This window comes from Centrocercus urophasianus, unplaced genomic scaffold (genome assembly GCF_019232065.1).
Source record: "Centrocercus urophasianus isolate 14NV4802_14NV808 unplaced genomic scaffold, USGS_Curo_1.0 seq_10, whole genome shotgun sequence".
NCBI lineage: Eukaryota > Metazoa > Chordata > Aves > Galliformes > Phasianidae > Centrocercus > Centrocercus urophasianus.
The window spans coordinates 69169684-69190722 of record NW_024884142.1 but is presented as its reverse complement, the minus strand read 5'-3'; the positions used below and the strand labels follow the sequence as shown (position 1 = coordinate 69190722).

At 37.5% G+C, this 21039-nt stretch overlaps 1 protein-coding gene across 2 annotated transcripts in view; it reads left to right on the top strand.

Annotated features, from left to right (window-relative positions):
• Nucleotides 1-21039, top strand: part of AKT3 (AKT serine/threonine kinase 3) — a 133343-nt gene that overhangs the window by 32407 nt on the left and 79897 nt on the right. Inside the window, exon 2 of one of the 2 annotated variants that reach the window (XM_042811601.1) lies at nucleotides 19553-19628. The exons of the other annotated variant lie outside the window; for it this stretch is intronic. The gene's annotated coding sequence lies outside the window, so the exon portion shown is untranslated. The remainder of the gene's footprint in view (nucleotides 1-19552; nucleotides 19629-21039) is intronic. 2 annotated transcript variants of the gene reach the window in all.

Sequence of the window (21039 nt, the reverse complement as noted above, 5' to 3'; positions counted from 1 at the left end):
AGAGTGAGTGTCTGTGCTCTCATTTAGTTGCCTGGCACTGTTGCAGAAAATTGATTGTCAGAAGGAGCAATTGCAGGAAATGACCTGGTCAGTCCCTGCATGGGCAGAGAAAATGGTCTGTGTAACAAGCCTGTGGAGAATTGGGCTGCCAGACATAACAAGTCTTGTCTTAGCAGCTGTGAAGTGATTTATTTATTTATTTGTACATACTCTTCAGATTAGGGTGGCTCTTCCTACAGACACGTCTGACACCAGGTAAATCCCCTGCCAAATGGCAAGTTCCAAGTCACGTTTCAAAATCTAGTAACTAGAGCTTTTTAGCAGAAGGATTACCATTATGGTTTTGTGTCACAACAGGACAGTGTAGCTTCCCCTAACTCTCTGAGAAATAAATTGATTCAACTCATTGCATTTTGTATTCACATTCAGCTAGATCAGTGGACAGTCTGCCTCCAGGTGCAGTAGGAACTGGCTTTGGAGGTTGAGGTTCCTCCTGCTCAAGGAGGTGGTGTCAGCCCTGCACCTGTTTGCAGTTTTATGCTTTGAATATGGTGATGTTGCTCTTCAGCACTCCCAGACTTCTGATGGTAGTTATACTGCTAAGGAGCAAAAGAGAGTTGCTGAACAACGCTGACACATTCTTCCTTGAATTTAAATGAAACAGTTTACATTATGAGGAAAAGCTGTTTAAAAAGGCAGATGCAAGACTTACAATTTAAATGTATGTAAACTAAACATGAGTATTTCATTTATATGACAAAAGTACTATAGGTAATCCAATATGATGTCCAAAGAGCATTTAGAACATACGTACATACATATGTTTAAATAAGGGAATGAATGCATATGTAATTGTGTACTTACATTTTAGTTTTGAATGAAATTATCTTGTATTTTGACAAATCAGTCTCATAAAATTGTTTACCAAGTGTGATTTGGGAAAACTATTTCTACTGCTAATTGAGCAGAATAATGGGGTAGTGGTTTCTTCTTGTGTACTCAAGAAGTCCAGACATGTTTGTCTGTCAAAATATCATGTGTAAGGTATGACAGTTAGTGTAGGTAATCAGCACACAAGGGAGAAGTGTGTCCAGCATCTTGTTTAGCACCCTTGAAATCTGCAGTCTGGATGACCAGAGAATGATGGATATCACTTGGGATTTTTAATTATGCAGGTGTATAAAGAGAGCTTGTACTCTTGATCTATGATGTCTAGCAAGACTCTGTAGGCATGTGGCAGCAGTGTTGCTACTTCCTTTTCTCAACTCATTCTATTAATGGAAAAATAAGAACATGAGGTGAAAAACAAAGGAAAAATCAGGCTGATATGGTTGGAAGGAGGTAGCTTGAAATGATAATGTATACTTGTTCAGTGAGCTTAGTAGGGAAGTACAGTTTAACATACTTGTTTATTCACTTTAATCCTAGTGGAAATCTGTTCTGTTCAAGTGTTTTGTTGCTTAAGATCTCAAACCTGCTTCTTAAATTTTTTTTTTTTCTTGTAAAATGCTCCAGGTCCCAATGCAAATTCTCATTTAAATGTTAAATGTGACTAACCTCTTTCATGTTATTTTGCTGGATTCTCTTAACATTTGGTGAAATGATGAGATTGTTTCCTTTCTGTACATCAGAGTTAAGGTTATGGTTGTCAGAGATGTTCTCAAATAATGATGCCTCTTTCTGTGAGGATGAAGTTGAGAACTCTGAAAATGGAACATGATCTAGAAATCTGGAAGGGGTTTTATATTACTAATCATAAATGTGTTCACAATTGTTTATGAAGATGATAATCTTTATACTGGTACTCTGTGGATAGAGAGTCATTAATAAAATGAAGTTGTAGAGGTTCTGTCTCAAAGCTAAAAAAAAACAAAAAACAAACAAACAAAAAAAACCCAACAAAAACAACTAGTGGTTTTATTCTCTTCCTCCATCTCCTCACTTTATATGTGTATTTTTTGTCACAATGTTTTTGAGTTGGTCAGATACTAAAATTCATCTCATCTGTAGATTATACTGTATACCAGGATACTTGGTCTCAGTGCTGACATCTTACAACAAATGTGAAAGTTGGGCACCTGATTTAGTTCTAAAATGTTAGGTTGAAGCAGATAGGGTTTGAGTTGAACAACCATTCAGCTGTAGTCTGTCTATCCCTTGTTAGGCAGAGTTCTTGAAATGCACAGTACTTATGGTTTCAGCACTTGTATCCAAAAGTATCCAAAATCAAAATAGTTCTCATTTTTGAGATGCTTTGCCTTCCTGTACAGAGATTTTAGAAGTCTTCGTATATAGGTAGGGATTAGAATTTGAGAAAGGCTCTCAATCGTTTTAGTTTTGAATAGAAGAACACTGCCGAGAAGCAAATACAAACCATTGAACTCCAGACTAAATTTTGTTTCAGCCACAGTTCTGAAACGTGCATCAATGAACTAATTCAGGAGCTTATCATTGGTTCGATTTGGTTAGATCTACAGAGGTAACCTGTAGGTTAAGAAGGAAGTAAGAACAGCATCCATGATCAGCCTGATTCATATCCCATCTCTGATAGTAGACAATCTATTTTTCTTTGTACTTTTTTTTTGCTTGTCACATCTGTAGCTTTTAGCAAAAGATGTGACAGTGACAACAGCTTTACCGGAACAGATGAGGTCTGGAGAATTTGACTCTCCCCCTTGATAAAGGCAAATGAAATAAAAAAAAAGAGGTTTTATTTGCCTGGTCTAGTGGTTGGCAACCCTGCCCATGGCAGGGGGGGGTTGAATCTAGTTGATGTTTGAGGTCCTCTTCAACCCAGGTCATTCTATGATTCTGTGAGTCTGTGATTCTCTGATAAGAAAAGTGATTCAGTTATGAACCCAAAAGCTGGGTTATTCCTTGTGCTTATTCATTGTGTCCAGAATTTTCCTTTTTCTTTACAATAGTTTTTTAAAGTATTGTCTTTTTTTTCATGTTGGAAGAAAACATGGTACATTGGCATTTTAATATTCTAAAATTCTGTCTACAAAGTCTCTCATGTTTGTAGACTTGAATGCTTTTAGGTTTGATTTTTATTCGTCTGAAAGTATAGTAAGTAAAGGGAGACTAGAGTATAAGAACAGCACTTGAAATAAAATTACAGGCTGATAAAGACTGGAGGACTGAGGAGGTTAAAAAAAAAAGTTTGAAAAACTGTATTTGGTTTGTCATTTCCTTGGAGACTGATTAAATTCCCTGAATAAAGTCATTTTGCTATATAATTTATGTGAGCACATTGCAAACTGATACTCCTCTATGCTCAATATATAAATATTTATTGTATGATAGATATCCCTAAATAAGTAAAGGACTTAAAAAAAGCAAGATCTACTCTTCCTGTTGGACTTTGTCATCTTGTCATCAGATGTTATTTTGCTAGTCAACATCCTTTTAAACAGTTGTATATTCCCACTTCCATTGTGTAATGCTGAGCACAATGGTTTTGTCTGCAGTGTATACAAAGGTTGCAGCCATTTACTGAAAGAGTTGTAAGTGAAGTTAGTATGCAAAATTATTTCCTCCGTGACCATTATGATGTTGCGTGGATTCTAGGAGAGAAGACAATAGAGGGAAATCTAATTGGACAATTATATGGTCATGGTATTTTTCTTAATAGGTTTTACTGAAGATAGGATTGCTTCTGATTTCAGGCAGCAAGCAAGCAGCTTGATAAGATGAATTACTCATGCAGTCCTGGTTTAACAAGCAGAAACTGGTAGACCTGGAGAATTCGCTAGTCTGAATATGATGGGGAATCCTCCCAAGACGAGAACTGGGAATTGGAGCAATTGTCTCAAATTGTGGGGAAACCTTTTTTTTTTTTTTTTTCTTTTGGACACACCTCTTCCAATGCCTAACAGCCAGTGATTCATCAGCTGATTGTCAGCCTGGAGGTGCACACTGCTATCGGAGGGGTGTCGAGTGGGTGCCTTTCAGCGGTACTGGAAGAATAATTGAAGACTTAGAATATTTGGGGTCACAAATTGAAGGAGGGTTTATTGTCTTTATTTTTTTTTCATTAACTTACTCCTGTTCTTCATAGGCTTGTGGAAAAGATTATTTTTTTTTTCCATGGTTACTCAAGACCTTCTTGATCTTTTTGGAGGATCATAATACTTATTCACAGTAGGTTTTATGTAATGAAAATTTGGTCTTTTGGCCTCAAGCCACAATTGACATTAATGATAATTAAATTTCATTTTCTCTTCTTCGAGATCTAAGCTTCTTTGTTCAAGTCTGATTTTGCAGGATCAGCACTTCACTAGGAAGCAAGCTTTTCATGAGACCTCAGCAGCCTGAGAATGTGGAAGACTGAGTGGGAATTGAGGGTGTGTAGTGTCAAAGCTTGAGCTTGCCAAAGGGAAATTAACTGGTGTCAGATACACTTGCTATGCAGACGTTTGTGATATAAGTACTGGGAACCTGACTGAGAAGTTGGGAGGAAGTTTTGGGAGTACTGTCAGTGAGTTTTGTTATGTAACTGTTATTCTGTAACAGTTTTTTCTGCTCACAGTAACATCCCAAATGAATGAATGAGTGTAGGTAATAAAAAGTGAAAAGGCAACCTCCCCCTCAAGATCATACACCAAAATTATATAACCAAAAGTTCTTTTCTTAATGTAGCTATACAGGAAATAGTTTGCAAACTCAAAAACATAAGAGCAGCCTTTCTCAGTGGTAGATTTAAGCTTGGTTTTCACAAAGCCATACTCTTACTTGTTTCTTCCTTAGTTTGTAGTTTTGTCTGACAAGTTAATGAGCAACTTTACTCTTTTTCAGTAATTTTTGAACTGTAATGTCAAAAATCAAAATTTTTGTTGAAAATCAGTAGATTTATACTGCAGTTTTCCGTCAGCTCATTTCTTGTAGTGCTGTTTGATGAATACACTGTAATGCAGAATTTCAGTTAAAAAAATGTATGAAAATATTAGAATTTGATGTAAAATCTAGTTGTCTTCAGTCTTCATCATCCTAGAAGTGAAGGCATCCATTTCTTTTGGAGTTAATGAAAGATATTCATGTTGAAGAATTCAGAATGTTTGAATTGAAATCTCCCTTGAAAACAATCAAAGCTTAACTTACTGATTACAAAGGAAAGGCGGTAAACTTAGAAATGTGAACAGCCCCGTTTCTTTGATTAGAAAATTCTCAAACTCATGGCATTAGCGTATTTTAGAAAAGGTTTGCATCTATTTTAGGTCTTAAAAAAAATACTAAAAACAAAATAAGATTTCACTGTTTACATCAAAAGCAGTAGAAAGAGAATAAGCTATCATTTTATGCAACTAGCAGACAATTATCTCTCTGCCTGCAAAAGTAGAAATGATATAAGAGTTTGGAATTTAATGTCTCCTCTTAACTACTGATGTTGATGGATTATGAACCCATTGCCATCTGAAAGATCTGTTTTGTCAAAAAAAAGAAAATTTCAGGGTGTTTGTAACAAATTGGAATAAAGAGATATTTTAGCAAGTTTTGGCCTCCTCCAATATTTCTAATGATTTGTAAAAACAAAAATTAAAAATAGTAGTTCTAAGTGTTCAAATAGGGTGTGTTTGAATGGGGACTCTGTGGAAAGCTAGGGGATCAAATGATATAAAGTCAATACATTATAGTTAGAGTACGTGTATTAAATTATACAATCTGTAGGTTGGTATTCATTGTTGGTAGTCTTCTTGTTTCTTGAATTTTTAGATATGTATTTGGTTGATTTTTAAGGTACATGTAAATCAGTCTTCATTCCTACCTGTCCACTAGGGGGGGTTGAATGTTCCAGAGAGTTTGAGTAAGACACCAAACCAAGCAGAAATAAAACACGAAGGATATGTATTTTTTTTTCTGCTTAAAATGCAGTGTAATGAGAGTTGAGCATGAAATGCTTTTTGCCCACTGTGGCACTGGAAGGAAAGAACGTGTTGTTGGCTGTGTATAAGCGTACCAAAGTCTTCCAGACAGTTTGCTGACCTCAGATAGACCTTTAAGTCTCTGACTTGTCAGACAAGAGGGGCAGTGCTCCTCATTGGCATTCAGATCACAGGCAGCCACTGGGCTCAATGCATAGCCAAGTACTGCTTTAGGATTTAGACAAAGCCGCTCTGGCAAAGCATCCCAGTTGTCAGGGTAGCTGGCTGTTTCCTAAAGAACTATTACATAATGGAGAGACTGAAAAAAAGCTTTAGGATGCAAATGTTTTTTAAAGTAAAAATTAAAAAAATGAAAAGTGGGGGTAATTTGTGAAAAGAAGCTCGCCCCCCTTTCCCTCTCCCCCGCACGTACACACACCGTTCCAGATGATCTCATTCATTGGTTCCTCTGTGTGTTTAACTTCTCAGGGTCATAAATGTAGTTTGCTGTTTAACATTGTAATGATGTCACTCCAAAGGTATTTTGTGGAAGAGGAGAAGGGAATTGTCTGAAAGTGTTTGGGAGTCAACACTTTCAGATTTATTAGCTTTACTAGAGGTCAGCCATTTGTGTTTCTTCTCTGTATTTATAGTAGAGTAAGCTGGGAATTCAACGGTAGAGTTAATGTTTACATTTGAAACCTTGCAGGTAACACAAATAGATGTTCCACTTATTGCTACAACAGCTTCCCAGAGTGGAATCGTAATATAGAATCTTTCTGCTCTGTGTCCAGACTTACAGCCTACATCCACGTGCAGATTCTCTTGCACAATGAGAGGTTTGACACTTCCCACTTCTAAGTGTCCCCCTCCCGCTGCACCAGCATGACGTCATGTTCAGGATCTGTGCTGAGATGCATACAGGCCTTCCATCTCTGGGAATGGGATATAAGAAGCAGCACAACAGCTTTACAGTGCACTGGAGTTGAGAAAGTGATTACTACAAAGGCTACTTAAAAACATAGGGGGCTCCACTGCCTGTTGCTGTGCTGGCTCTGCTGCGGTTATATTGGCATAAACCATTTTGCTTAGTCAGCCTTAGTCTTAAATGTGTTGTATTATTTTAGTAATAATATGGCCCTTTTAAAACAAACTGCTTTGGAAAGCATACATCTTTTCAACATTTGTACATGTACTGCTGTCTCACCCATTTTAAATACTGTTCCAACCACTACACATCGCTTGTTTGTTAAACAGCAAACCTGCAGAGTAACCAGTATTCTGAAGAGGGATTTTGAAGTGTAGATATGTTTTCTGTAAGGATGTTATCTTTTTTTTTTTTTTTGGGGGGGTGGGGGGGGAGTGGGGAGAGAGGGGAGAAGGAGTAGCAGTGGGGGTGGTATTGGGGAAAATTTCCAGGATTAGGTTACAGAGGCATCCAGACAACACAATTTAAGCACAAGGTTTTCAAGAGGGGAGTGTGCTTTTTCCAAAAGTTGGGTCTCTGGGGAGGGATGCCTTCCTCATGGAAACACTTATAAATCACTAACTTAATTTCTTACCTAGAAAAATACTCAATTGGAAAATACTAAATTATGCTTTCTAGGTAGTTTAAGCAGTGTTTTCCCCATCACAGCAGGTCTCTAAGTAGGAGAAAAAGATAATGGGAGATCAGTTTGGGAGGTCAGAACCATTGAAAATAGAATCGTAACAGTATCAGCAGTCATGCTCAAAACACGTTGGCATTAGTCATGACCCAAACTTCCTACAGCTACAAGGGCTTGCAGAGTAGCCAGCTACTAATCCTGTTCTCCTAGTTGCATTCTATTCTGTATTCTGTTTGTTGTTTGTAGAGCAGTCCTACCTAGTGGCTGGATGATCTGTTGTTCCCTTTCATTAGAACACATTCAAAAAATGAAAATCCTGGATGGAGTATTCATGGAAAAAGGAGTTTTAAGATTAGATGGTTATGAGAACCAGTAAATTAGTGGTAACCGTACTGCTAGAAATCTTAAAATGATCTAGTGTTAAAGTTATACAAGGGCTGGTCTGAAAGTAATGCTTCCTATTTTATTGTGTCAGAGGCAGATGGTGATGGTACGTAATTAGAGGTTAAACCTTTCCACCAGTATTTATTACATTTTGTTGCCATGTGATAGATGGCAGCAGGGAGGCAGTGTGATAGAACCACGTCTGACTTGGAAGTGTGTATGAAGCAAAGGTGTGGGATTGAATTGCTCCTTGTGGAAAAAGTGCACCCATTGGCATTCACTGATACTTGCTGAATGTTAATGGAGACCAAGGTAATGAGCACAGTGAGGCACTGGGGGGGACATTTCAGCAATCGCAACAATGGCAATGGGTCACCTCTGCTGGTCATTTTTACCGCCAGTGTAAATGCACAGCTGGTGATGGTGACTATGTTGAAAAGTAGTGTTTTGTAGATGAGAATTTATTCTATCAAGTGTTATTTTGTCTGTTGTGGTTTCAATGGAAATAAACAGGAGGCATTACTTTCAAAGTGACCTACACATTTGTTTCTTGCTTGTCTGGAAGCTGTGGCTGATGATTATCATGCATTTTTGATTGGTTCATTCAAAACCTGTGGTTTCAAAGTGTTTCCTTTTGATTTCATATGCGTACTTGTGTATATATATATATCCTGTATTAATGTGAATGCAAGGATATGTGTACATTTTTCAGGATGCTGATAGTTTGCACAGCTTCAATATGGAACAGAGTGCAAATGCTGATACTGATATACAAATAAACTTTCCATTATCTACTACTCTTTTTCTCTCTCAGAGTTTTCACTTGAAACACAGAAGCAGTACATGCTTGTGTGTGCGAGTAGGATACCAGTCTCTGCACTACTCCTTATGTCTGGATTCAATACAGTATTTCTCCTAATTATTTCCTTTTATGTCTAACAAAGAGTAGTAAGCAAACAAACAAAAACCGGATATGTCTGCTTGTAACTTTGTGTGTGGTGGTGATGATATGAATGAGTAGTAAATGCCTTCATCGTTGTATTTTCTGTTTAGCATATAGCTGACTTATTTGACAATAAAATAACTGAACCAGATTTGTGTATCTAGCTGTAGCTGTTTAAGCATCTCACAGCTGTTCATTCCCCTCTTTTCACCCTTCATGTGGTGACAGTAGAAGCTACTGTTCCCATCAGAAATTCTGCAACAAATTATTAGCTCTTAACCCTTCTGATTTTGAAGTAAAATGGACTATGTTATACTATCATGTATCTGTTCATGTGCTGAGACAGAGAGATTATGATAGAGATGATAAATGTCTGTTCCTCTAGAAGTAGGGAGAACAGGTACACTGTAACCTTTGCATGTGCATTTCTGCTACATCTTTTGCTCTGCCAGCATTGTTCATCTAATTGACTAGTGTTGGTGCAGAGTACTAACCTGCAGGAAAATATAGCCTGTATTAAAAAAAAAACACAAAACAAAACAATTTGTTTGCTTTCTTCTGATTAGCTCCTAGAATTATCTTAGAGTGGGTCAAAAGAATGATTGATGATACGGAGTGGTTGCATTTTCTGAGTGGCTAGGAGTGACTGTATTGTAAAATTTGGTTTGGAATTACAGTGTAAGAGCTAGGAATGCAAGTCATAAATGTTACTCTCCCATGAGATTGCATTCTTGTAAATATAGCTGTTAATGTACACTGGAAGCTTAAGGTACCTCTAAATCTGGTGTTTCTTCACATTTAGAATACTAGGTGTAGATCAGGTGATTTATTGTTTTCAGTAGTTTTACTGCACTTTTCTGTTAAAGGAAGAAACAATAGGGAAAAAAAATCAAGTCATTGTGGGGATTGCTTATACATTTATACACTTGAAACTACTGGGTTTTCTGTGTAGACCTATGGGGTGTGGGCTAATGGGGAAAATGAGTTGGTTTATCATCTTCTGATTGGGCTACTCAAGGGATGGTTTCTCTCTGGAATAAGCCCAAAAATTAGGCTAGCCTGGAATTTTCTAAATAGATGATGCTCTCTGCATTTTCATGGGAGGTCTTGTTATATTGCAACTTTTATTAATAAATATTTATTCATTCTTTTAGTCTGTTAGGGAGTAACTGCTATGAATACAGTGTGTAGTGCTTGGCTGGCCGAACAGAATGGAAGCTATCATTTCCAAATGAGCAGATACTGGTGGAATGAAAGTAGTGGACATTGTAAAAAATTGTATAGAACTCTGTAGAGGATATCCCTCCAAAGTAGAATCGCAGTGTTGCAAAAGGAGAAGCATTAGAGGAACCTCAGGTACATTTTGTTATTGGTAGAGGATGCCAAATTAACTTGTCAGCAGAAGACTGCCAGTCTTGGAAAGGTGCTATGCTCTGATCACAGGTTTTCCAGTTGCACCCAAGGGGAGGAGTCTTTTCTCTGTTGCCTATAGCCTGTCCTTATCCTACTGCAATGTATTTATCATCTTTACCCTTCTTCCCAGCTGTGTTCTTACTCTCTGGGCAGTCCCAGTCTTTGCTTGCTAAGCTTTTCATTTGTGAAAAAAAATCATCCCTCAGCAGATGCTGAATATGGAATTATTCAGTTCAGTCATTAAAATCTGGCAAATCATAGGGTAGGAGGATCAGATTTTAGCTATCAATAGGTGGCACAGCCAAGTTCATGAAATTAGCGCATTAGAATTTGACTTCGGAGACGAGGCAGCTAGACTTAAACATTGTTGATGTTAAACTTACCTGTAGAAATGCATCGCTATGGCAAAGCATTTGGAACTGCTGAAAGGCAAATCTGTGGATACCATCAGAGGCTGAGGAAGGAATGATCAGACATGGATAAGTAATTTAAATAATTATTGAAAATGGATGTAAGTACTTTAAATTTTGTACTCATTAAGGAAAAGGAAGCACATGATTTCTGTCCAAATAACTATTTTAAACATTCACTTGAAGTATGTTAGAAGGAGTAGCTGTCTACTAGCAAGACTTTTCACCACCCATTGTCTGATACAACTAGAAGTGAAGTTGTTATTGAAATTAAATGTTGTTAGTTCCTGGGGACATTTCTGTTATAAAGGGAAATCCTCAGTACTGAAGGCTTACTATTTTTATGATGCTATTTTGGCTGTTGTCTTTGTTTTCCTGTCTGTGATGACTGTTATATGAGTGACCTGACATTTGTAGGACTGTTATTTTATGCAGACATCATCTTGTAACTAGTGGCGCTTTAATGATGAGTATGAACTTATCGTAGTTGGTACTGAACTGAAAGGTTAGTAATTTTTAAAGAGGCGATAACCTTAGTTTCACTTGAGTTTACAGATTGCAGCCAACACAATACTGAACAGGTACAGGAAAAAAAAACACAAAGTGTAGGAAAACAGCTAATTATAGTAATTGCAGCTGGTTTCAAAGTACTTCTAACAGTTTGTGCATAATGCTTACTTGAAAGCATCAAATGGGCGCTAGTTGTGAAATAGAACACCTGTTTGTTGTTGAGCATGTGTTTATGCAGATGATTTTTGTTGTCAAAGCACCTTGATGTAGAGTAGTCCTGTTTACATTTACATTCTCCCCAAAGGATTAACAGTGTTCTCTCAATAAATTTGCAGTCTATTCTACTCTCAAAGGCTGCTGTTTGGAGGGTGGTGTGAACGAGGCAACAAGTGCTTGCTAATCACTTGAATATACATAATTAGCGACAGTCTGGTGCACTGGAGTCTTTGTACAACCATAACAATACTGATTGGCAGCAACAGATAACAATAGTTGTGGCAAGGTGCTATTTGTTGAATATTTGAAGGTGTTTTTCTTTCATATTTGCAGTGGACATTTTGAGTTAATTATGCCATTATTCTGGAACACTCTTACTGTGGTGTGTTCATGTCAGAGTTAAAGGTCGGTCCTGTGGCCTCTTGTACACAAAGGTATAAGATCTCTGGTAAATACATTATGCCTTTTGAGTCTAAACTGGATTCCTTTCTTTTTCCTTCATAATTTTTTTTTTTTTTTTTTTTTTTTTGAACCGTAGTATTTCTGTGTAAATGACTTTATTTGACCCAGTTTATCACAGGGGAGTTGGGACTACATGGCCTTTAGAGGTCCCTTCCAACTCTAAGGGTTCTATGATTCTTTCCAAAGTAAGAATGTAAGGTTTGTCTGAAAATGTGAGAGATGAAGGTACGTGGTGATACTCACGTTCTGCAGCGATCAGTTATATGTCTGGCTCTATTTGACAGGTTCAGTATATCAGAAAAAAACCCATCAAATAATTGGTGAGAACATTTAGAGGTAACATAGGCATACATTAAATAACTGAGAAAATTAACTGGATTGCTTCTTATGTTTTTTATGTTCAAACAAAATGTGTTTTGATGTGGCAAAATGCTTAACATAAATTTAACTGGAGGGAAAATACTAGAAGAAGTAGACTATTTATGAGCATCTAGAAAATAATGAGATGAGTCACTGTTGATCTGGCAAGGTTAAATTACATAAAACGAATCAAATTTCCTTTTACTGACAAGGCAACAAGCTTTGGATGTCATATCTTGGATTTAGTTAAGCTTCTAGTACTCTATGAAAAAGAACACTTCTGTAAGGTAACAAAAGATGCATACATTCACTGGAACAAAGCGTGAGGTTTGTTTCTAACAGTAAAATTTGTAAGAATAAAAAACAAAAACAAAACCAACAATCCAAAATAAAAAACCCACCATGCTGAGTATTTTTAAAATGTTCTCCATCTAAATCTAAGTAAATGTGGGTTAGAACTCTGGCAGGCTCTGCCATGTGTTCTGACTAGAACACACTAGAACACTTTCACTGCTGAGGTGCTTAATGGAGTATAGTTTTCAGGTGTCTCCATGGTGAAGGGGACTCCAGTGGGGATGCTGGAGGATAGGATTTGAGTTCAGAATGGTATCAGTAACGTAGAGATGTGGTGTCTGAAGAGACGGAAGCTATTTGAAGGAACAAGTTTGAAATGAACACTGGAATGATCAACTTTACAAAAAAATGGAGAAAAAGTGCAAAGGTAAGTCACTCTTTAGAAAGAAGGGGTGCCAGTAGGCACCATGGATGGTAGTCTGGATATTAACTGTATCTCAGTGTTCTTAAGAAGACAAACATGAGCATATATAAACAGTTTTGGAGTCTGTAAGGACCATCTATCTGCTCCACTGAGCACTTCAAATCTCAATTGCCAACAGCATCCATTTCTGGGTGCTGCAGTTCAAGATCAGGAAGACTATAAATAGAGACTAGCAATGGAAGTGACTGGTGATTTAGAGAATGTGACCTGTGAGTATAGGTTGAATGAACTGTAATTACTGAGGTTGAGTAAGAATAGAGAAAATGAATGTAATCTGTTATTTATGTTACAGTGGAGAGTAAGTATAAAATAAGAAGTAGTCATGCTGTGTCTGAGTCATACCAGTGGCCTATCTAGCCCAGTAATCTGTCTGCAGCAGTGGCAGAGAAGATGCTATTTAGGAAGAGCTTGCAAACTGCATCCAGGCCTCGGGCCTCCAGCATAAGAAAGATGCAGAGCTTCTGAACAGGTCCTGAAGAGGGCCACTGAAATGATCAGAGGGCCAGAGCACCCTCCTGTGAAGAAAGGTTGAGGGAACAGGGCTTGTTTAGTTTGGAGAAGAGAAGGCTTTGGGGAGATCTCATTGTCACCTTCCAGTACTTCAAGGGAGTGTATAAACAGGAGAATGTATGACTGTTTACATGGGTTGATAGTAATAGGATAAGAGGGAATGTTTTTAAACTAAGACAGGAGAGGTTTTTGTTAGATGTTAGGAGGAAGTTTTTCGCACAGAAGGTGGTGACACACTGGAACAGGTTGCCCAGAGAGGTTGTGGATGCCCCATCTCCAAAAGCATTCAGGGCCAGGCTGGATGTGGCTCTTGGCAGCCTGGTCTGGCGGTTGGTGACTTTGCACATAGCAGGAGGGTTGAAACAAGATGATCTTTGTGGTAATTTTCAACTCAAGCCATTGTGTGATTCTATGAAACTTAGCCATTTTCTTGCCATTCACTGTTGTATTTTTCCAGTGTCTGAAACTGCTGTATTAGTAACGTTGGATGTTTGAGCTCTGTTTCATCGGTCTTGTATCCGCTTATGGGCCTGTTGTCCATGAATGTAAACTCTCCTAGAACCCACCAATGCAGACTGGCTTTTTGGCCGTAAACTTCAGATGTAGATTTTTAAAAAAAAATCGTTTGTCCATAAAGGGATTGCTTCTACACTATCAGTGCATCTCCTTCCTGGTACATTTGTCAGGTGCCCTGGCTCTTGTCTTTGTGGTATTGGATGAACAACTGCACTGATGTATTGCCTCTGTGATTTTGTAAACCTCCATCATACCCCCTCAGCCTTCTCCCCTCTGAACTGAGAAGTCCCTGCCTCTTAATCTTCTAGATCTTAATCCTTAGAAAAGGTAGCTGCTGCATCCCCTGGATCGATTTGATTGCCCTTCTCTGTATTTTTTGTAATTGCACTCCATCCTTCTTGAGATGTGCAGGTTAATGAAGATGTGGGCACAGCAGTGTTTTCTGCGTCAGCAAAATTACATCCTTTCTCTTCACAGTATCTTGTCTGAAATGCCCATTTTTTTGTCAGTTCTTTTGTTGTTGTTGGCTGCTGCTTGTACATGAACTTAAGATTTCATAAAGCTGTCAACGATGACTCTGGGACTCTCCTAAAATTTAATTCCTGTTTCTAAGATAAATGTTGTGAGTCATGGTTTGGATTATTTTTTTCTATATGTACATTACCACACATTTATATACCATTTGAGCTTTGCCAGCTCAATTTTGTGAAGTCCTTTTTTCTTTTTCCCCCCCCATGCTATTGGCATGGTGTTTGAGTATCCACTACAGCGTTCTGTCATCATTAAGCTTTATGATTTCATGGATTATACCAACGTCCACATCTTTGATTAAGATGTTGAATAGAAATGATCCCAGCGTGGATTCCTGTGGGACCTGCTGACTGTCTTCCTCATGCTGAAAAGTGGCCTTCAAGCCTTATGTTTTGTTTCCTGTTCCTCAGCCAATTTTCAGACTGTATATAAACCTCTCTTTTGCTCCCATGTTAATGTACTTTCTTTAACTATGTTTGGGGAGGAACTTTGTCAAACACTTTATGCCTACTGAATGCCCTTCACCCTCATGTTTATTGCTCCTCTTGTCTTATTGAAACCAATCAGGCTGATGAGGCAGGTTTTTCCTTCACAGCAGCCATGCTGGCTCATTCCCAGCAGATCCATGTCTTCTCATGTGCCCTGTGATCTTACTTACTGCAGGCTCTAGTGATTTGCCAGAAGCAGGAGTCAGACTTGCAGGTAGTTCCTGGGATTCCATTTAAACACTCTTTGTTTAGAGTCGTGTTGACAGCCCGTCAGCCTTCTGAGCCTGTGGCCATTTGTAAAGAAGGGTTGCATGTCTTGGCCAGCACATCTGTGCTTTCAGATTTCACTTATTTCAGCACAGCTGGCTGACTGTCATCCAGTTTTGGGCACTTAGTGACATCTAATAATTCCTACATGTTTGTATTAAATAATCTAGCTTTCGCCTGTTTACTACTGGGAATGATCTGGGCTTGTGTATCTTTCCAGAGTGTTCAGAAATAAAGACGAAAGCAAATAATTCATAGGTTTCTGTGCTGAGGTCTTATTATCCCTTTCTGTGCTTCTTTTATCAAGCAGTCTCAGTGATTTATTGTCTTGCTTCCTGGTTTTGATGACAAGCATCATTTGCAAGAAGCTTTTCAAATTATTTTCTAGCTCTGTTAATTTATTTACCCTGACCTGACATTTCATGATCTTTCCTTTACATCCTTATTTGGTTAAGTTTTTCATTCTTAATGCTGATCCTTTACCTGTAATTACCTCTTTAGTATCTTCATTAGGACATTAAGATAGATTTTCAGTGATGGTTGAGAGGAAAGGGAATTTTTTTTTTCTCTGAATAGTGGCAGCCATTTTCAGCCTGTTTGTAAGATCTTGACTTTTGCATTGCTTGTTGGCCTTTTTCTTTTGATTCTTTTCTGTATTTTAGTTATATTTTTCTGTTGATGTTGAATATTTACAGACAAGAATTATTGGGCTAGTTTTCTTCCACTCCAATGCTAAACCTACTCGTGAAGCATTCAAGTGGATTCCAGGCAAATGGAAAAATCTTTCAGCTGAGAAGTAACATGATATTAGATAGTAAGTTAATAGTAATGGTAGTTGTTTCCATTGTGTTCTTTGCGGATCCAGTGGGATCTGCCACTGTTTCTGAGGAGGCTGCAGATTGCTACTCAAAAAGAAACATCAGCCAGCTTGTCAGAGGTATAGGACAGTATACCCCTCTTGGTATTTAGGACTCTATGTTTCTACTGGAAGATGCTAGGGTTCCACCAAGTGAAAAATGTCAAAATCCACTGAATTAAAAAATACTGTTATTCAATGGTTGTAATTCGGAGAGTTCCTTAGAAAGTACTGAATCAAATAGTGTCCTTATTATCTCTAGAGATGCACAGTAAGAATACGGAGAAGTGAATTGGTACTGAAAGGTAGGAATCGAGAATTACATTCCAGTTTGTCTCTTAATATTTAATATTAAAGAAAAATTGTAATTTTTTCAGTGTTGGAGAGAATGGCTTCAGAGCCTAAGACTAGAAGAACCAGTGAGCATGAGTATTGAGAGGTTTCTGATTGCTTGGACATGAAAAAAACTTAATGAGGTTCTTTAACGTAGTGAGGTAAGGATAATTGTGCCTCATGACTGAATGTGGAATCTACATGTATTCAGAACCAGGATGAGGTTAGTTATGAGGAAAATTTGAAAAATACTGTCAAATGTGTCTTCATGCTATCAATGCAAGAGATGGACTTAAAAAAGATGTGTAAGAGATGGACTTAAAAAAGCAGGAACGATATATCCATAATGAGGAAATTTTGCGACCTGCTGTATTTCCAAAGAGGTTAAACTGAAATAATCAGATGTTCTTTTTTGTCTTAAAACACATCGTGAGTAAAATTCACAAAATGCCAAATACTGATTTGCATGAGAAATTTAGAGTAGTAATGAAATCTCAGATCATTAGGAATTTTTCCAAGGGCTGTTTAGAATATTATTCCGATCCCGTTGTTCTTTGCTGAGGTGTCCATTGATAAACCTGTATTAATATTAAAAAATAAATTTACAGAAATTCCGGATGAGTTTCATAGTCTGTCTTGGATGAGTACTGCTGTTGAAACCAGTTCAGCACCTTTGTGCTCAGTACTATGGACAGTTAGAGGTCTCTCAGTGAACATAGAGTGTCCACATACATCCCTTCCTCTGCTTTCATGTTCTGCCAAGTTAAGCCACTGTTCACTTTCCTGTTAAAATGATGGCACAGGTATTACTGTTTCTGCACTTCTACCATAAGAAGCAAAAAAGTGCAAAAAAGATGCAACTGGTCAGCGTGTCCATCCTCTTGCAGGCAGAGGGCACAAGAAGAAGCTGTATGTCTTGTGCTTTGATGCTTGTACGATCAACCAGAGGTAGTCATACAACTGTTCCCTACTTGTTTTACACATAGCCAGAGCATTTGAACAGATGCCTAGTGCACCAGGGAGAGAGGGAAATTTTGCAAACAGTAACCAGAGGATGTTTTCTTTTTACTTCTAATCAAATCTAGCAGTATGCTGCTAATGACAGAGGAGGTTCAGCTAGAGCCTGTCTGGAATGCGTCCCTGTGGCCACTTTGTGCTGATTTTAGCATGAATATGACTTGCAGGCTGGTGGAGTCAGTCATCTGATCTGATAGGACACTGTCCTTTTCCTCTGTTACCTCCCCCATTCAACATCCCCAGTTCCTTTTTTTTTTTCTTCTCCTTTTCCTATTGGACTAGTGAGCTGCACAACTGGATCAGACAGGGAAAGCCAATATACAGTAGGGTTGGAAGGGGCAGTTATAAAACAAACAAAAGAACAACAGCAAAACCAAATCCCAACAACAAAAAACTGCCACACCAAAGAATAATGTGAACTTCTGTGAGGTGTTTTATTGGAACTGGAGAAATCTGCAGACAGCCTTATTTCAAGAGAGTGAGAACTTCTAGAGGGCTGACATGTTTCTGCAGCTTATTTTGATCATTTGGGCTCACCCTACTCTGCTCCCCATGGAGATAAAGAGTATAGCAGAGAGTAGCCATATCTCTGGAAAGCAGCCCTCCCCTTAATCATCTCAGATTGTCTGGAGAGGGCTTGCTGTCTGTCACCAATAATCATGTCACTAAATTTCAGTCTGTCTCTATCAATTGTGGTCTGTTGGTACAAGATCAAGATGTCACTGAAAAGTAAATTCTCGCGGTATAAAATTGTAGGTACTCAGATGACAGTCCTTTGTTGAGACTGTTTCAGCTGTGCTGCTGATACTTGCTATTCTTACATACAGACTTGATAAACAAAAAAAACCAGAATACTTTCAGGACAGTGGAGATGAAAAATTTCTGTCTGTTCTACTGACGGTGAGCTCAAATTCCCCAAGGAGCTTAGCATGGAAAAATGCATCAGCATCATAACGGGCACTCATCTGCAGCACGACCTCCAGAAAACAAAGCAGTGTTTTACTCTTGGGATTAACAAACATGTGTGAGCTTTAGTACTGTTGTTTGGTAGTCAGGTGATAGACTGCCCATATGTCCTCGTACCTAATTCTGGTATCAGATTTGTTTCTCTTTGAAAAACGAGGTAGAAACATAGCTTTATTCTGTTGCCACTCGTTCCAGTTCTTAAGTCAGAAGCAGGAATTTTAGATGATGTTTTCAGAAGTTCTGTATCTAAATCTGTTTTTCTCACTGTAAGCTTTTCTTGGCAAGGCTTTTTCTTCATTCTGTTAACTTTACTGGGAAAATAAATAAATGATTATAGAATATAGATGACTTGTATCAAATGGATCTTACCATATCTGTGCTCTGCATACCAAAGTGAATGTTAGAGGGTTCTTCAGGTACCTGCAAAGTTGGAATCCCTTCCCCCAGGCAGCAGGGCATGCTTTCCTGGCTGCACAGGTAGAAGGGAAGGAAGGAAAAGTTTTTCTCAGACACTCACAACCTTTGTCCAGCTGAACAGATATCCATATCTCATTGAAGAATCTCTCTTTAAAATTTTCCTGGGGGTTTGGACCAGTGAAGTGAGAATTTCTTGGCTCCTGTGCTCTTAACCTTCAGATGTAAGAAAAGTAGTGGTTTAGTAGGTACTGTTTTGCAATGGGAAGAAAATACTTTGCTCCGAAGTGTAGTGAAGTTGAAGGGTTTAATTTAACAATAAGCGTAAACAAGCATAAGACATTGCTTTTTTCTCTTCAGTAGTATTTTACCACTGGCATTATGCTGTGAGGAAGTTATGATTTGTAGGTCATTTTCAGCAAATGATTAAATGTAAATGTTACATCAGTACTATGTAACATCGTTATTAAAGTTTGGTGGAAATACATAGACCTCCTCTTTCTATTTCCTACATCACTATTTCCTACATCCATTGTAGATCAAGTACTCATAGTATATTTCAGATACTTGGATTTTACTTAGTTCACTACTTTTAAAGAGAGTTGCATAATTCTTTAGAGAACTCTGTAATTCATTAAAATAAAAACAGAATACACAACTACCTCTAATAAATGTTTTGATTAAAATGGACATTTCTGAACCTTCTACAGACAATACCTGCTCAGATGTGACAGAATTTGTGACATCACCAGTACAGACTTTCACAAGGATTTTGAAGTCAGTTTTGTAAGTCAGTTTCCATTTTTTCCTAATTAGAAAATGGTACTGTTTACTTTCTGGAGGAGAAATATGTCCAGTAAAACCATGTCAAGATGGTTTTGTTATTTCAATATTAACACAAATGTATTTTGGAAAATTATCATTCCTTATTGATTCCTGTTATATTGGTGTCACAAATGTTAAATATTTGATGCCAGCTAAAAACTGAATGAATAATCAGCGTGAATTTCAGAAAAGTCAGTTTTACAAAGAGATTATCAGTGTTTTCTCTTGTATAAGATTTGACTTCTGCATTGAATGAAGTAGAGTTTTTTTTTCTCAGATCTTCTGATGAGTTTGACTTTCATGGCAAAGTTGTTTCGGAGGCTAAATCATTAGTTTAGGAAAAAAAAAAAAGTGCAGAGAAAGCACAAAGTAGATGTTAGTGAACATCAGTACCAAACCTCATCCTGAGTTTGCACCATGCAGTTAGTTAAATTTCTGTGCCTTACCCAGGTCAGTAATTTTTTAAATTCCACATTATGACTGGAATTTTGGAATTCATATTTAGTAGCTCTGTTTTAAAAGTTTCTAAAGGGTGTTTGAAAATGAGGCAAAATTCTTGTGCTAGTAAAATTGCAGGTTTAAGAATTTCACGTTCCTGCTCATTAGTCAAGCTTTCTTTTAATTCAGAGAAATGGGAAAACTTGAAGTGAAAGACTTTAAAATTATCTGATTTGCCTGAGCATTTATTCCAATTGTAATGTAGCCAAATCATGCAAGATAAAATACTGTAAAATATGTATATTAAAATTAAACTGTATTATGATTCATATGTGGGCGTTACAAGTAGTTTTATTCATTTTAAGGCAGTAAAATATTTTAGAAATATGTAGAATCCTGTGGTTGAAAACTGGGGTGGTTTTTTAGCTTCAGTTGCTTTACTTATAGTCTGCAAGTATAAGAAAATACATTACTGACCAAGTTCTCATCTTCTTGATGCTGTTTCTGGTATGGAAAGTACTTCATGGCTAAATCAAACTATCAGTTTGTATTGGGATCTCTGTTTGCATTGCTGAGATTTTGTTGATATCATCAAATTGTCGTTACTGCTTCACAAATACATGTCAAAATACTTTATTTCAAGTGATTTTCGTATTGGAAATTTTAAGTAAATTTTCAGTTATTTGCCAAAGTAGAGAGATTTGCCAAAGTAGAGAGATTTCTCCTTAATGTGAACGTATATGTTTATCTATAATTTTTGTGTGTACACGTGTAATACAAAAATGTTGCCCATATACTTTGCTTTCATAAAATCTGAAGTAGGAAAATTCCTGGTTTAATTCTGTGTCAGCAGTAACATCATTGCTTAGTGATGTAGTTGATCTTATAAATTTAAATCACTCAGACCTGCTTTTGTAGCTTAACCAGAAAGCAA